This window comes from Diachasmimorpha longicaudata, chromosome 18, assembly GCF_034640455.1.
Source record: "Diachasmimorpha longicaudata isolate KC_UGA_2023 chromosome 18, iyDiaLong2, whole genome shotgun sequence".
NCBI classification, from domain to species: domain Eukaryota; kingdom Metazoa; phylum Arthropoda; class Insecta; order Hymenoptera; family Braconidae; genus Diachasmimorpha; species Diachasmimorpha longicaudata.
The window spans coordinates 1,706,182-1,725,125 of NC_087242.1; the positions used below are offsets into that span (position 1 = coordinate 1,706,182).

Consider the following 18,944-nt stretch of genomic DNA (forward strand, 5'->3'; position numbering starts at 1 on the left):
CATATAGAAAGATCCCGTCATTTACAAATCTCGTCAAAATCGAAATATCATAATGTTAAAGTCTACCATACAGAGTATTCATAGATAGAGATTATTCTTCCAATCATCAACAAGATCGCAGTCGTGAGCCCCATCGCGCGAATAATCAAAATCACGGACGAGAGCACGATCGACCCCCTCAGAGACGCGAGGACGGTCGAAACCACCGATACAAATCGGATAGAAAATATGATAATTACAGCCGCAATTGTCGTGTTAATAGCGGAGATTACACACGGGATAAACACTCAAATCAACAAAAAAATGAAAACCGTGGAAACCGTGAAACAAAAACTTTTAGTGGGCAGAATTTACACTTGAAGGGCGCTCTGTCGGGAAGGGACTGGCGGGGCGAGGTAACAATTGCGCGAGCAGAACGCACCGAGTCTGCTACAATGTTAAGGTCAGAGGGATCAGCAAACTCCCTACTATCAAATTAAACAATTCAAAATACATAAAAATCGGTTCAAACTTCTTGATTGATACAGGATCACAACTTAATCTAATTAAAAATCGAGAATTAGAAACTGGACTTCAAATTAACGAGAAAATTCACTACAATGTAACTGGGATAGGGCGTGGAATGCTCCCAACTCTTGGAGAAGTAGTTATTGCGGTAAGAAATATCGATATTCGATTCCAAGTCGTTGATAATAAATTTCCTATTAAACAAGACGGTATTCTCGGAATTGACTTTCTTATGAAGCAGCAGGCGACATTGAATTTTTAAAACGAACTTTCCAATATTCTCCAATTTGTGGGGCAAAATTTTTCATTCGATCCTCAAGTTACACTCGAATTACCCCCTCGCACCAAGAAATTGATTAGCCTCCCTATTACAAACCATGACAAAGATTCTGGCGATATACGTACAGTAGATGCAGGTCCCGGAGTTTATTTAGGTGAGGTATTAGTCCAACAAAAAAATGGAATCGTAAGGGTTTTCGCAATTAACACTACCTTGAGTCACGTCACTTTTACTCTCTCCCCTGTGCAATTGGAGGACTTTGATATTGTATCCTCAATACAAGAGAACACGCGATCAAAAAACCCTTTGAAATCACATCCTAAAGACACTGCCGAGAGAATTTCTAAACTAATTAAAGTATTGAACTTGTCCGATCTAAATGAAATCGGCCAGACAAGTCTCCTCCAAGTTATTAGTGAGTTCCCTTATCAATTGTATTTATCTGATGATAAATTGGGATCAACGTCTGCTGCCAAACGTACCCTTTTTACTACGGATGAGATCCCAATAAATACAAAACAATATCGATTCCCACTTGTACATGAGGAGGAAATTAGAAAACAGGTCAAAACCCTACTTGAAAATGAAATAATCACTCCATCAACATCACCATACAATTCACCTGTGTGGATTGTTCCCAAGAAGGCCGATTTTTCGGGAAAACCTCGGTGGCGGATCCTCGGAAGTTGAAAAATCTATTGGCACGTTTACGAAACGCAGGGTGAAGTCTTCAACCCGACAAATGCCACTTCCTTCGACGTGAGTTGATTTATTTAGGCCACGAGATCGCGGTTAAAGGGGTTAGACCTGATCCAACCAAAGTGACAGCTGTCCAGAATTTTCCCGTCCCTACAACTAGAAAAAATATTAAACAGTTTCTCGGTCTGGTCGGTTATTACCGTTGTTTCATTCGCAATATGGCAAAACTCGCCAAACCATTGACCCGATTGTTAAAGAAAGAAAATGCTTTTATCTGTGATGAAAACGCCCAAGCCTCATTCGATGAATTAAAGGACATCCTCTGCTCCGAACCTCTTCTTCAATTTCCTATATTTTCTGAACCCTTTCTCGAAACCACCGATGCATCGAATTATGCCATTGGTGCAGTGTTGAGTCAGGGACCTATCGGTAAGACCTCCCCATCGCGTATGCTTCTCGCACATTGAAGGACGCGACAATTAATTACTCTACACACTTTTAAAAACAGATTTGAGGCTTATTGAGAAAGATCCATCTTTCCCTATGTTGACAGTCGACCATTTGACGATAATGGTGCATCCCATACCATATCTACGCCAAAAAGCATTTGGAATAATAGTACCCCAGGCCCTGTGTTTCGACTTGGAATTCTCCGCTGGTTTGATGATATTCCATTCGGAATCTGTCAGGGTGTTCGGTTTTCCACCGAATTATACTTGCACACACACACACTCATTGGCCCTACTTACTCTGGGTTATCACTGTTGGTCACCCAGTGACCTATATCTATATTATCAACAAGGTTCTTGATCCCAACACCTGCGGCGGCACCTGAGGGATTGTTTATATTTGGTTCATGTGACCTGGAATTTAGGACAACTCCCTCCCTCGGACACAGGAATCGCTCTCTTTCTCCTTCCGGATTCGTGTGTGTCAACATCGCGAATCTCTCGTGTGCACGTGCTCTAGTTTTTCTCATTGTTCAGCTCAAAAAAATAAATATTTGACCGTCGCTAATAAATCGATTGTACCGCGCTCAATTAGTTTTGTTTTTACCCCGCTTTCGGTGACATTTTGGACATTATTTTTCTTAAAAGTGATTTTATTTAATAATCGACACGAGCAGTGATTTGTTGACCTTCTCTTTCATCCTTCCGGATCCACGTTTATCTCGCCCATCCTTAAAAAATATTCCCCAAACCAGATCCCGCTACAAACACAGGGGGGGGGGATGAAAATCTTCTAGAGTGGGTTCAAGATGTTCATTTTTAAAAGATATCTCGTTATCCGATAGCGAATAATCCAAAGTAATGGTTTCATGGAGCAACAGCCAAATTTGTTCTTTTATTCTCAGTTATATGAATATAAAACGCCATCGTCTACCAAACAAATTACTTATTTCTACCCACACCTTTTCCGAAGATAACGGAAAGTCGTTAATTTTCGAATGTTTCATATATTTTGGAGCACTGAAATTATTTTCGCGTTTGACACTAACGCTTTACGTCCCATGTTCTGCCATACATTATAACTATGTTATGAGAAAATAATTAAGATTGTACCGATGAATTGGATAACTCTGAAATTAATTACCAAAGCGAAGGAGATTCATGCCATAAAAAATACTTTGACATTAAATCACATTAAATAACTAACATGTTTTTCAAATTTTGTGATGAAATTTGGCAAATTGTGTGCTCTAATGACTGACATTCTAGACAATATAAGTTTTCTTGTTATGGATTATGCATTGAAAAATGATTTATGATCTTACAATATACGTAATCTCATTCGTAAGTCGATATGAATAAACGAATGAAAACAGAAATGCGTTATTTTTATTCTCTTTGGGTACGTAATTGCTGAGATGGACAAGGCGAAGGAACCAAATTCGTGGTAACTAGATAACTACTCACTCTTTATGCTAATATCACTGTTAATTGTATAAATTTTTTGAATCACCCATTTGATGGCTCAAAGGATGATGTTAATTTGCTCAAAAACTTGGGGCATGTATTACGGCAGATCGAGGGATGCTAGAAACAACAACACCACACAATTGCGCGGCGATGGGGAGATTCGCAAATGAAATTTGAAAATTGTATGTTGTGACTAGTTATTACTTCCCAAATTTCGGGATTATATTTTTTTACTTCCCAAATAATTTATCGTCCATTCATACACTTTGGATAATTTTAAATCAATATTTAAACATTCTGCCTGCTAACAATATGCCACGCAAATATAAATAAATTATAAGTAAACAATCAATTCTGTTGGAATTCCTGGAAGTCGACAGGATTCCATCACCAACACTTACGCCTGCTCACCGTCAGGCAAAATCACAACAACCCAGTTGTTGCTATGGGCCTACTTCGCATTTTTTGGGTGATGGGGCGCCACTTCCTGGACCGCTCCTAGCTATCCTGCATAGGGAAGCTGCCCCACCACCGACCACGAGGACCCCCGAAATCGACCAATTTGATCGATCGGGCGGTTCCGCTCGTTCTTTCTCTTCCGGGATACTTTAGAAGCAACACGTGTCTAACCGTTTCTCGGATATTAATTCAAATATTCTGTTGACCGCTCAACCAACTATAATAAAGTTATAAAGTACCGCTCATTGTTTAATTTATTAATTGCTGACTTTATCAATACTGATAAACTGTAATCATGAATAAATTAGTGACGTGCCGTGTAACTTTATCTAATATTTTTTTTTGGACCGCTCAAATCCACTCACACCGATCCCCTCCGATCCAGAACTTTCTTACAACAAATTCCCAAATAATAAAAGTTAATTCCTAAATCATCCCGAATAATTGCCAAACCATGTAAATCAGTTTTGTTGAAAAATAAATTATTCAACTGCTAAGTATGTGGTCGTAATACTGGTACGTTCCAATCTGAACCTCGGGTGTTCCAGGTGGCGGTTCCAAAACTCACACGGGATTAATGGCAAATCATTAGTAGAATGCAAATCTAAATCACTTATTGTTTAAGAGTGGATATTTTTCCTATATTGATTGATTTTCGTACGCCACATGAAAACCACAGCCTATTGATTCCACACGTGGTGAGGTTGAGTACTAACTTACTTGCGTTAATGTCATTGCCTTAATAACTACATAAAGTATCATGTGAATCGCATCTTAGCTTAAAATAATTATAATCAATCGGAAAAATTATAAGTATGCTGATAAATCTTGGTCCATAGTTTCCCATAATACGATTTTTCCAAAAATTGACTTGAGAGGTTAGGTGGTTGTTGTTTTATGATAAAATTTGCTTTTTTTCGTACGTTTTCACAGTGATGTTATGCTTTGAATTGCAGTGAACAAGCTGTATCACGATGCCTCGAGCATTCATAAACGCAATTCATAAACGCAGGGTAATCGATTTCGTTTCCGAAATGCAGGATTAATCAATTCCTCTAGAAGTTCACCAGGTATTACACTTCGAAAGACCTTTGCAATATTTTCCATTGTTATCATCTTGAATCGAGACCATTCTTCTTGTTGTAAATAACAATCGAACCACGATTCATCCTCTTTGTTGGGTGTCATAGTGTACATATATAATTTTGGTATTTCCCATCATTTTTTCCTTTGATTCCTTATTTCTAAATTGATTGTCCCAAAAACTATTCTATTCTAAGGGAACATATTTCCCCACCTTCATAAATACATAAAAGGAAATTATTTTCAATCGTCAGTACAGCTACTCCCTCAATTGTTTTATTACGGATAAAAAGCGATGGCCACTCGTCGTTCAGCTGTCGATCAAAGTAATATAGTGCGCCCCGTTATCTATATAATATAATAAATCGAGGACAATTAGTGAAGTGGCCCAGGATCGCCCGAATTGGAAGAGAGGCTCATCCGTGGACCAGGATCCACCAATTGCCCCTCAGGAAGAGGTTCGAGACCCAGTGAACCCCGAAAAGGAGGACAATACCCCACGGAAATTCGACAATTAATATCATCAGCCGAGTGAGTACCCTTTCTTTCCCCTCATTACCCAGTGGCGTGATTTCCCCCCAGTTACGATTCTCGGAACCCCTCCAACGGTATCAATTAACATTATTCTTTTTCTAGTTATCATTAATATTATCATTGTGTTATTCGTATTATTATTATTATTGGATCCCTCAATTCTCCCCTTTTTTTCTTAAATGTAGAGCCACCCCCTTTTTCTTTGTATAAATTCAAAAGTGGTCCGACAAGCGACCTGCCTGCCCCCCACCCCTCCGAATTCCCAGAAACAGGCATTATTTTCAATAATTATACTTTTGACACAATATTGTAATTCCTATTGATTATCATTAATAAATAAATATATTTAATGTCAACAGCCTCTGCCTCTTTTTAATTAATATTTGACCCGCCCTCTGATTAATAATTAGACAAAAGGTCACAATATATACAAAATGCTCAATATTTTTTTTCAGCCTGAATCCTCCAAAGATATTCAGAGTAAAGACGTGTGGAAACAGACTACACTCATAGATATGTTTGAAAGAACTTCAAGCTATGAAGGTATTTTTTATTGATATCAGATTGCTGTATTGTTTACATTTTAGTTCATAAGCATGTTCTAATTTTAATATTTTTCTCAATTTAGCAGGGGGTCATAAAACAAGCCAAATAAATCAAGCTTTGGTCTACATGATTTGCAAAGAAAACATGCCTATATCTTGTGTGGTCAAATCAGGATTGAAAAGATTGATGACCGTCATTTGTCCGCGCTATAAGGTTCCATCACGAACTACAGTAAGCGAAATATAATATAAAATTATTATCTTATCCTTTGTATTTTTAAATGTTATTTTATTATTCATTTCTCATTACAGATGACTGGCTTAATGGGACAATGATATGCCACTATCAAAGCCATTGTAAAACAAAAATTAAATGAGATAAATAATATTGCTTTAACAAGTGATATATTAACTCTCATGAACTCCACACGAAGTTTCATCGTAGTAACAGCGCATTTTCTTAACACAGCAAATAACTGCACTCCTGAATCTGAATATGAGATGGTGACTCAGACAGCACGAAGAATGTATCGGGTAAGTAAAGTATAAAATAAATGCATCAAATTAAAAAAAAACTAGTAAGTTATATAAAATTTCGTAAAGTGGACTAATATTGGTCTTCTTTCCTGCAGGCACACACTGCTGATTATATAAAAGAATGCTTTGAAACATTACCGACGAGATTTCAATAGAAAAGGATTGCATCTCATCAACTACCACTGATGGTGGTGCTAACATGGTTGCTGCAGTGAAGAAATTTTTGGAAGATGGAAAAAGAATTCCTTGCATGTGACATTTGTTGAATTTAATGGTGGATGGCGCAACAAGATATAATGCACCAGTTCTTCATATTGCTAATCGTGTCAAAGCCATTGTAACATATTTTAAACAATCTGGGAACGCAATGGATGATTTGCGAGCAGAACAAGAGGGACAAAAGAAAGAGGGAGAAGTATTAACACTTATACAATCAGTGAGCACAAGGTGGAATTCTTGCCTTGATATGTTGGAAAGATTCAATACGTTATCAGTTATTGTGGCTAAGATTTTGGCAACCAGGCGGAACGTACCTGATATGATAACTTCTGCAGAGTTAGGTGTCATACAGGATCTGATAATATTGCTTACCCCATTTAAGCAAGCTACTGAAGAAATTAGCGGCGATCAGTACGTGACTTCAAGTTTGGTGATTCCTATTGCAAACTTACTTCAGAAAGGCCTTGAACAAGTAAAACCTTTCACCGAATTTGGTATTGCTGTTCAGAAGAGTTTGCTAAACTTAGTTATTGCCAAACTATAACCACTAGAGCGACATTTACATCTGGCCAAAGCAACAATTTTAGACCACGCTTTAAGCGTATTCATTTTAGTTCAGCGCTAGCTGTTTCCACTGCAATAACCGCACTATCAAAAGAAATACGTTTAGAACATAGACGTAGAGAACAACTTTCGCCTGAACTCAGATCCACTTCCACTACCATAATTCCCAATTCAGAAAATTCTTCGCCGTCGTTGTGGTCCGGACATGAAAAAATTATGATAGATATTGCTGCAGCTGCAGCAAACTCTTTACTTTTAACTTCAATCAGTGATGGTATGCCTCGCGAACTAGAGCAATATCTAGATCAGCCTCTAATATCCAGAAAAGAGAATCCGACAAAATTCTGGTTTGATCGTCGTCATTTTACCCCAGTCCTTTCCGACATAGCTCTAAAATATTTGATATCGCCTGCGTCCTCGGTTTCCTCAGAGAGAGTGTCATCTGCTGTGAATCTTGCCCAATAACAGAAGTCGGCTTACAGCCGAGCACGTAAATCCAAGAGTTTTTCTTATGTCTGTATCAGATAAATATTGGTTTGATTAATAAATAATTAATACTTTAATTGTTGTTCTTGATTTATTAAAAATTATGTCTATTGATTAGTATTTATCTAGTAATGTAAGATGATTAAAGTAGATTAGGCCAAATATTTTTTTTTCATATCATACCGATATATCGACATATCGATATTTTTAAATAAAAATATCAATGTCGATATCGACATATTCAAAAATTATCGATACAATATATATCGATACTTTATTCCATTTCCGACATCCCTACTCCAAGAATCCAAGAGAAATAGGGTGAAGGTAAAGCACATTTTCGACCCCCGTAGGAAATGTCACGTTACAAATGGCACCCAACGTGGGGCAACTGCGGTTATTGGCGCGAAATTTAAACTTACGAGAATTTCTATACCTTTGAATAGGGTAAAATAAGGTATTAGGAACTTTGGTATTTATTTAGAACAGTATTATAGGATTGTCAAAATTTGGGAATGCCAGGGTTTTCTTTTTTTTTTATATTATGGATTCCTTTTTTTGTGCTACTTTTAACGACTTGCGATGATATCATCGCGTTGGAATTCCACTTCCTAAAGGATATCATTAGTTATTATTGCCTCTAGAACAATGGTAACACATTCCGAAGCGAGTGAGAGAACTCTCTCATCTCTCATCGCAGAACAGCTGGTGCATCGGCTGGGACTGGCCAGGTCCAAGACCTCACTGCTCATCTCCGGAATCGAGAACTCGGCATCTGGGCCGGCACACGGCAAGCTTCACCTCACCATACAGTCCGCTCACTCTTCATTTCAGCTGAGAGTAACGGCCTATGCTTTCACCCAGCTCACCACGTTGTTACCGCCGTTTACGTCCGGTTCCCGCAGGGGGTGTAATAACGGGTAAAACCGCCCTTACACACGGGGTGTGACGACCCCGCGGACCCCAAGTCGAACTTGGTGTAGGGATTGGGATCCCCCTTTTGGGGGGTTTCAATAATTATACCAAGGGGGGGTTGCGGGTGCAGGGTGAACCCCTGTGCCCAAGGGGGGTTTCGGTGGGGGGGGGGGTCGCGAGGGAGGGCGAAATCGGCTGGTGGAGGGGTGGTTCCACGTGGTGGAGGGCCGGGTCCACGTGCGGGAGGGCGAAATCGACGGGTGGAGGGGCGCGAGACCTACTTACTGGGGGGTTCGGAGGGGGAGGGTCGCAGATTTGGTCACGGTGGGTGGGCCGGACTTCGAGAGACGCGAGGGAGGGCGAAATCGGCTGGTGGAGGGGTGGTTCCACGTGGTGGAGGGCGGAATCGATTGGTGGACTGGTAATTCCACGCGCGGGTGGGGGGGTTCGGGGGGACAGGCTGCTTCGCAGTGCGAAGGGCATGGACACTGCGGTTCTCGCAAGTGGTTCCAGCCACGCGTTAGTAGTCGGAACCTCCCGCAACGGTGGAGGCCGGCGAAAACGCGACGCCACACGTGGGGGTTGGGTCAGGGGGAGTGGGTGGGTATCCCTCGGAAAAGGGACGGTTCGCGGGGTGGTGCGGGGGAGGGGGGACTGGCTACTTCGCAATGCGAAGGGCATGGACATTGCGGTTCTCGCAACTTGTTCCAGCCACGCGTTAGTAGTCGGAACCTCCCGCAACGGTGGAGGCCGGCGAAAACGCGACGCCAGACGTGAGGCTGGGTCTCAGGGGTAGGGGGTGGGTATCCCTCGGGAAAGGGACGGTTCGCGGGGTGGGTCGTCGGGTGGGATGGGTGGGGTCCCCCTTTCTGTGGGTCTGCTCCCTCTCTGCCCCTCTTTCGAGGGGAGTCGAGGCGGAGCACTCCTTCATCGCCTCCACCGGGCCCCGATCCGAGCTCCCCAGCTCGGTGGGAACCGGAAAGCCCCCTCCCAGCGACGGCGCCCAGCGTCCCGAGCTACCCAGCTCGGTGCCGCGGGGAACCGCCCCTCTAATCCTTAATCCTCTTATTTTTACTTTTTGTTTTTACTTTTCAGCTTTTCAGCTCCTGCCTTTTGGCACGGCCGGCGACCGTCTCGTCCACTTCTAACCATGGCAGAGCATTATTTGAAAACAATTCCGGAGTCTAAGCTGCCCCCAATCGGATGTCCGGGGGGGCACAATGATGCGTCCGTCGTGCGGCGAAGTCTGCGCATCGCTTCCCAGCATGCCAGAGCAACATCTACGGTGACTACATCGAGGGACGCAAGGAGGGTGGTGCCCTCCAGGGTTCGTAGTCGCCCGCCGTGCGCCGGGGTACTGCCCTCCCGACGAGGGAAAGGTTCCAGCCTTCGTGCTGTCCACGAGGACGTCGAGCACGTCGCAGACAACGCGGGACTGACTGCGCAGCCGAGTCAGCCAACGCCGGGATCTTCAAGAACTTCAACCGGTGAGTCCACTCAATTATTAGGCAGGGTTCGCGAGTGCCATGTTAGCTTAAGTAGGATCGATAGTAATCGCGTCGCGACCGGAGGCTCACCGGTACCCCTCGTCCCAATAGGTCTTCCTCCCCGGACCCCCGCGATCGAGGGACCGGGCGCGCAACGCGACGTTAGAATACTGCAATTGAACATGTCCCGCTCAATTGCAGTAACCGGGGAGGTCTTCCAGTTAATTCGCAAAGAGCGTCTGGACATATTGTTGCTCCAAGAGCCGTATGCCATTCGTGAGGCGAACACCTGGGCCATCCGCGGCCTAGGACTCGGAATGCGTATTACCGCGAGCTCAACGGAGCGACCGTGGGCGGCAGTAGTTGCGTGCAACTCCATCGTGGAGATTGCTTACGTGTCCCAATTAAGTACTGCACATTGCGTTTGTGCTGAAGCCCGCGTCCCCGGTGGATCCTTCTTCGTCGTCTCCAGTTATTTTCAATACTCGGACGACATAGAAATCCACCTGAGGCAGCTTGAAAAGGTTCTCAGCTGTCTCAGGGGTCGCCGCGTTCTGGTGGCGGCCGATTCCAACGCCCAACACTCCCTTTGGAGCCCCAGGACCACTGACCGTGGTGTCCTCCTGGGTGAGCTCATCGAGTCTTTCGGTCTCCGCGTCGCGAATGATGCTAGGCAGGGCCCAACCTTCAGGAGTGCCGCAGGTACGTCGTTCATTGACGTCACACTGGCCACCCCTGGCACGTATAAATTCATACGTGCATGGAGGTTGGAGGACGAGTGGTCCACCGGTGACCACACGTCGGTTTTCTTTCGTTTAGCGATCCGGAGTTCCTCACAGCGCGTCAATAACTCGGGAGTCGACGAGGGCTCTACCATGCGGTTCAACGTTCGTCGGGCCGACTGGGAAAAGTTCGAGGCGACCTTCGATGAGGAGGCCCGTGAGAAACTCGCGGACCATCCGCTGGATTCCACAGCGGATGTTGAGAGAATGGCAGAAGTACTGGGTGACGTACTCACCAAAGCCTGCCAAGATTCGATGCCGCGCCGTAGACATTACCGTCGCGCGAATCCGTGGTGGACCGAGGAGCTGACCAGCAAACGCAAACTGGTCAGTCGTCTCCGAAACGGCTACCGAAGGGAGACTAACCCTGACGCGCGAAAAATTAAACAGAGCAGGTATCGTGTAGTCCTGCGATCGTATACCAGGCTACTTAGGACATCTAAGGAAAATAGCTGGCGCGGATATATCACGACGGAAAGCAATGCGAATCCCTGGGGCTTTCACTACAAATACGCGGCTGATAAATTGCGTGTAGGCACGGTACTCAGCACACTTCGAACCGCGAATGGCACGACACTTACAATGCGTGAGACTGCTGAGGTACTGTTGGACACACACGTACCCGACGACGACCTGAACCAAGACACACCCGAACAAACCGACATCCGCGAACGCGTGAAGAACCTAAGGGTTCAAACAGAGGACGCACAAGACTTGACGGACGACCAACTTAAGGGTCTCGTAAAGACCCTTAAGAACGACAAAGCCCCAGGATGCGATTTAGTTGAAGTTAGGGTCCTAAAAGTCGCGGTCATGAGGATCCCTCACATCTTCACGCGACTCTTCAACGCCTGCCTTAAGCACGGCGTTTTCCCCACCGTTTGGAAAGTCGGCGCACTTCGTGCTCTCCTCAAAGGAGTTCACAAGGATGTGTCCGACCCCAAATCGTACCGTCCCATTTGCCTCTTGTCGGTTGTCGGGAAATTTTTCGAAAAGGTCCTTCACGGGATCCTTACGGCGAAAGTCCTTACCGAGGACAAAATATCAGGACGTCAATATGGCTTTCTGCTTGGCCGATCCACGGAAGACGCGATAGTAGAGTTGCGTAAATTAGTCGAGCGCGGTAACGACAAGAGGTACGTCATTGGACTCCTTTTCGATATTTCAGGAGCCTTTGACAACGTGTGGTGGCCCCTACTCCAGTCTTTGGCGGATCGAGACTGTCCGAAGAATGTCTTCGAAGTTCTCCGCAGCTACTTCGACAATCGGACCGTCAAGATCGCCTGGAGCGACCAAGAGGTTTCCAAGCCGGCCACCCGAGGCTGTCCACAAGGATCAGTCCTGGGCCCCGCTTGCTGGAATCTCATGTTCGATGCCCTCCTCAAGAGCATCGAGCAGAATTTTGGCGCAATCGAAGTCGCCTACGCGGACGACCTTATCGCGGTCGTATCGGCCGACTCGCGTAAGGAAATAGAAAGGATAGGCCGAGCCGTCGTCGAACACATCGCGTCGTGGTGCGCATCAGCGAAGCTCGAACTCTTGAAGAGCAAGACAGAGGCAATAGTCCTGTCATGCAATTCGCAGAAGAGAGCGCCGCTGATGGAGTACAGGTGGGATCGGGCGCGAAGGACACGCCGACGTGTTAAACCGGTGTTGGATATCCGCCCACCCGAGATTAGGCTCGCCAGGGAGAAGATTAAATTCAAGGATAGCGTGAGGTACCTCGGGGTACACTTTAATAGGAATATGCGGGTCCGGACCCATACCGAACATATTCAAGAAAAGGCTAGGGTCCTCTTCACTCGGCTATCGGCCCTAATGCACAAGCATTGGGGACTCCGATACCGATCGGTTAAGGTAGTATTTCAGGGCGTTTTTCAGGCTGTCGCGTCGTATGCAGCCCACGGGTGGGTGGACCGGTGCACACTGTACGACTGGAGGAAACTCCGTACCGCGCAGAGGAGCGCGCTGCTGACGGTGACTGGCGCGTATAGGACGGCCTCACATGAAGCACTCTGCGCAGCGGCGGGAGTTCTTCCTGTGGAGCTATTATTGAGGGAAAGAGCAGCGCGCTACCAAGCCAAGAAAGGCATTGCGGTCAGAATAGGTGATGTAGAAATAGACCCCGCGAATCCGCGCGTTGATGACAACGGCCGCCCGATCGAGGCCGTCGAGGATATAAAGGCAGAGATCCGGAATCTCTGGAGGGATAGGTTTGAGCGGGCTTCAACCGGGAGGAACGCCTTTGCGTTCTTCCCCGATACTGCGGCGCGCCTGGACGCTAAGTGGGTCGAGTGCGACCACTGGGTCTCGCAGGTCCTGACAGGGCATGGGCAATTCCGGTCTTATCTTCATGACCGCTGCCTTGCCCAATCACGCAACTGCGAGTGCGACCAGGCTGAAGACACAGTCCAGCACCTCATCATGGACTGTCCGGTATATGCACCACAGCGGGAGTGCATCGCGGGAATAATCGGGAATCGCCCATGGCCCCAGGCTGCACAAGCGCTAGTGTCGTCCAGGGAGTCATTCGCCGTGTTCGCGGATTTTTGCAGGGAATGCATGTGGCTAAAATGTGTGGAAATATATTGGGTAAAATATTAAACATAGAGAAGAAGAAACCTAGAGAACATAGAAAGAAGAAAAAGGCAAAATACCCCCAAATACTTACGCCAAGACAACGCTACCCCCACATCGCTCCGCATGACGAGGGAATGAAGAGAAAAACTTGCCATCAGGAGGACGCTTGGTCATCCGGATAGACTGCTTGCCACAGCGATCGCAGACGTAGAGCTTGTACAGCCTCATCTTTCGTAACCTCACCCAGTCAATGTCCCCATCGCCCTCCATGTTACAGCCCAAGGCCGTATTCATTCGTCGAACCTCCTTCCTCCAATTAGCTCCATGACATTGATTCTCCCAACGATTCCCCAACAAAACATCCACGAAAGCATGGCACATCTCATGCACCAACACCCTCACCCGAACCGTCCGGCTGAGTCCTGCGTAGAAGAAGCCATCCTGCAACATGATTTTTTTCCGCAGAAAATCTGTGAACTCAAAGGCATTCTTGCAGCCTTAAGTCCTCCACACAGTGAATTCCCGGAGCTTCCCGTCGACGAACCACTCGTTCAGGAGATGCATTAACCCACGATAGTCGGAATTATCCCCCGGACTCTCCCCACGTACTCTAGCAACCCCACAGGTACCACCACATCTCCGAGAGGACGATCGCACCTAAACAGGTTCATACGGGGCTGTACTCCGAACATCCTCTTCCACTCCCTCCTGGCACCTTTCACCTGAAATAATCACATCCAACCCATAGTTCCAACCGGAGGCCAATCGCGAACGCCACAATACCCATCACCAAGGAAATACCCATATGCAAGAAAATCTAAGTATAATTACCTTCGAGCTCACCATGAAAGCACCAAAATAACAAAAACTCACTAAAATCTGCAAAAAAAACAATAGACCTACGTTACCATGTGCCCTGCAACCCGAAATGCATATGGGCGCAAGGGTTATTCAACCTTGACATAATCCGGCGACCCAGTGCCTCTAACGGCAGTACCCACGCATTAATTAGGTTAGCCACGCCCATTACTCACCGACACCTGTTGACTAGAAGCGCGCGCGAACTGGAACTAATTTCGATAATGAGATCTCGCCCACTGAGAACGACTCCCTCGACCTAATAAAGGGAGATTTTCTCCGCGGGGGCTATAATGTCCAAATCATCCAAATGGGTTCCACACCAATACTCATTCCAAAACAAAACTCAATGATCTCAATGAACTAATGTTGAGGCGTCCTCGTAGGTCAAACGGGTCGCGAGCCAGAGTGTTGATAATTTTCGAGGACCGTGAGTAATTTTCGATTTTTTAAACTTTGGCACTCAATCAGCTCAGAGGCGCCACTATCCTCCTGGTAACTCAGGGAGAACATAACAACATGTCATGCAGTGTTATGTGATATTTCAGTTGGTTGTGATAGAGTACGGTTTTTCTAAATTAATGAAAAAAAAAGATTGTTTAAGTTAATTATGTCGACTCAAGATTGTGTTTTCATTGTAGGTGATCCGGTTACGATTTCTATCCCCAGCAGAAGAGTTTCAGTTTCCTAACCTATATTTTGTTCTTACTATCTTTTTTTTTTTCATCAGTAATAGTATTTTCTCCTCGAATTCTTCTCTTAACCTTGTCATTATTTCCGTTTTCTCTTATTAAATCTCCTATTATTTCGTGTTTTTCCTGTTTATTCGTTTTTTCCTCATCTTTCTTACTTTTCAGCTTTCCTTTATTTTATTATTTTATTTTATTTTTTTAGTAAAGTGTTATTTTATTCTTGGCAGTCTTTCCACAGAGCAAGTCCTGCTTATTTCGTTCTCAACTCAGCGCTTTCTTAGCTCTTGTCAGCTTTTAATCAGCTGTTCAGCTTGTTCAGCTATTTCTCAGCTGTGTCGTTGACATATTCAGCTCTTTTTAGCTGTTGGTCCCCTAATTTTCAGCTTTTCGCAAGCTGTGTTTTCAGCTTCTCTAAACTGATATCATTTTTTATTCAGCTGTCGTAAGCTGTCTCCATCAGCTGAATACAGCTGTTGCTATAATAACTTCAGCTATTCACAAGCTGTGTTTATTATATTTTATTATATTTAGCTGTGTTTGTTATATTCATTATACGTTCATGTATGGCAGTATTATGGGTGAGTGAGTACAATTTCATTCAGCAAGCGTAACTGAATAAATTGAATAAATCTTGAGACCTAATTGTTTTAGTTCATTTAATCATGCCTCTGTTCAATCGCAATTTATTATTAACAAGGGAACGAGAAGGTTGGTTATCTGGTGATGGTATTGATTACTTTGTGCAATTACTTCATCAACACTTCCAATTTGAATTTCGAGAATCTTGGAAATTTCAGCTGCCTGGTTTTATGGAACCGATCACTCCCTGTAAGAAACACGTCCATTTGTTGCATAGTATGAGTGGAAATTTTTCAGATAAAGACGCCGGAGAAATGCGTAATGGCCACTGGATTTGTACGTATTATGATGAAAATTCTATCTATATTCATGATTCTGTTAGTAGACGTAAACTTGACAAAAAAACATATTGAGTATTTGGAAGCTCTATGTATACCCATTTTATCCAATGGAAATACTGGGCGTAAAGGTCTGTATAGTGCAACAACAAAAAAATATGGATGACTGTGGACTTTTTGCAATAGCTTTTGCCGTATCGATTGAGTTCGGCAAAGACCCTCGAACGATAACATTTGATACGTTGAGAATGCTAGGGCATTTATTGCGCATTTTCGATAGTGGCAAAATCTCCGAGTTTATAGTTCTCAGGGATTCTTCGGTGCAAATTGAGGCCACACCAAAAAACCGACCAATATCCACTCATGGAGAAATAGAATTCGGATAACTTCTAGAAGAAGATAAAGAGAATCTGCCGGCGAGTGACCAACAAACCATGGTAAAGAATGATCAGAATCTTCCGCAGTATATCGACCAAAGTCAAACCGCTGAGGTCGTTTGGAAGGACACGAAAACCATTCCGACGTGATGGAGGTTGATAATCGCAATAACGCGAGCAATGGGCGTTTCATTGGAGTATCTCAATCTAAACGCGTTTTCAATGAACCATCATTTGGAAAGTCCAAAGACCAAGAACCCCCAATAAAAAAACGTCGCCGCGCCACAAAAGAGTGCGGAGTGCAGGTTTCCCCGCTTGGTCTCGAGTGGATTGCGATAATTCGTACATCTCAACAACTCACAAGTCAACACATGGAGTTTTTTGAGAAATAATTGTCAAATCATTCCATACTTATATACTTAACACTTTAAAAGATATTTTCATTTATGGCTCATTGAACCGGCGCTCATTACATGACGATCACAACGAATTTCTGCGCGCTCTCTATCCCTTGTTCAGTATCTCGAATAATTCTGTACGATTCATATCAGTACAAAATCAATTGAAGCATGTTAACTATGGTGTATATGCCATAGCGTTTGCCGTATCGTTATTATTTAGAGAAAAACCGGAGTATATCAGATATGATGAAGATCACCCAATTTCCTCATATCTCCAATTCCAATCCACCGGCACTCTTACCGTTCCATCAAATTCAACTGTTAGGAATACAAAGTTGCCATTGCGCATGACTGTTGCGTGACGTCATGTCACGTGTGATATCAGTAACGGTTTGTTAGTAAAGGACTCTTGAAGATGTCGATACGTTATTAAAGTGTACTCTCATTTATATTAAGTAGTCTATTAAATATATTTATTGTTTCATATCGTTTATAGTGAGGAATCGTGAAGTATTATTTTCTCCACACTTCTAATATCAACAAAAAGAACAGAAGGCATATTAAGTACGTTGCTGTGGGCACAAAAAGGCTTTAAATATTACTGATTGTATTCAGAGCGTGAGGGCGAAGAGTCTATCTTCATCTTCACATATAGATGAAAAGAGAATAAATGATTTAAGCGAGTACTCTACACACATTCAGTTAGACATGCCATGTAAAGAAATAGGTTCTCAATCATTGCTGCATGATGTGGATAGGAAGAAAGCAAAAGAAATGACCTGACCGGCAACGGTTTAGAAGAATGATAATCCTCTAAGAGAAAATTCGAGCAAGAAAAACGCAGAAATCTCGCCGATTTGAAGCCAAGAAAAGTTACATTCAATGAACAGCATACGAAAGTGTTCGAAAAAACCACCAAAAAATCTCAAATTTCATTTATTGTGAAGAAAGGTACTTGTATGGATCGTAAAGCAAAGCCGGAAACAATTCCAACTAAAGTCTGCTCTGAGCAATGCGTAGAAGAATTGACAGAGATAATCAGCCGAATGGAGAGAACTGTTCACGCTGAAAGTAAGCTAGAAGCTCAAAAGATAATAAAATGGTGTGTAGAACAACGAAAGAAGTACTTGAAGAATTTGAATCATTGGGCGGATACCCTTCGAAAAAATGCAGATCATCATCTTACTGAGACGCATGGTAAGGAAAATGAAAATAAAATAGTTGATCTTTAGAAAATCTAGGCATACAGCATCGACAAAATCCTTCTTTTCCGAAATGAGTTATGTATTTCACATCCCTAAGAAATTCAAAATTGAAATGAATTCGAAGGGATAGACAATGAATATATTACCCCTGATGAGAAATCGAAGAAAATATACACAATGGGTATGCAATGAGTATTGTAAAGTACAGCAGAGTGAAAGCTTACTAGAAGATGAAAGTTTCTCGAAACTTTGGCAGCGCAAAAATTCCGTACTTTCCGAGAATTTTTAAACAGTTGTGTTCCACAACATTCAGAAGACAAGTTAGGACATTCAGCCCAGTTTTACTTTGAACAAAATCCATGTGACTCTTTATTGTCTTCTTTGGAGGTGCTATCATCTCACTTTCCAAGCGTGAGAAATCTTAAACGACTCTTGTATAAACTCGATGAAACATTCAATAAGGTAGAAGATTTGGATGATGCTTTGGATTCAATGAACCTAGCTAAATTGAGACAGATCTCAAATGAGATGAAAAGATCAGGCCGATCCTTTAACCCACGTTCAACAGGGATCGATGATTTATATGAAGATGAAATACAGTCCAAGCATAAAAGTGCTTTCCTAGTCATAAACGTGCGAGATATGGCTGAATACGCTTGTATGTCGTGTCCAAAATTGCATCCAAAATGTTCCGTTAGGGTGATCAATAGATTACATAGTCCAATCCCATCGAAGTATTAGGAAGACTTACAGAATTTTGTGAAAGAGCATTCGTTTTTCTCGAGCGACTATATATGTGATTATTGTTTAGGAAAATTACGAAAATTATTGTAAGTCTTTACCAATTTTGCAAGTGGTATGATCTAGTCAGTTTAAAACCGAAAGATAAAGGTGCGAA

General features: G+C 43.5%; 1 pseudogene; it reads left to right on the top strand.

Moving 5' to 3' along the window:
• Positions 1-6,365: 6,365 nt before the first annotated feature.
• On the top strand, positions 6,366-7,869 carry LOC135170777 (uncharacterized; annotated as a pseudogene).
• The last annotated feature ends 11,075 nt before the right edge of the window (positions 7,870-18,944 follow it).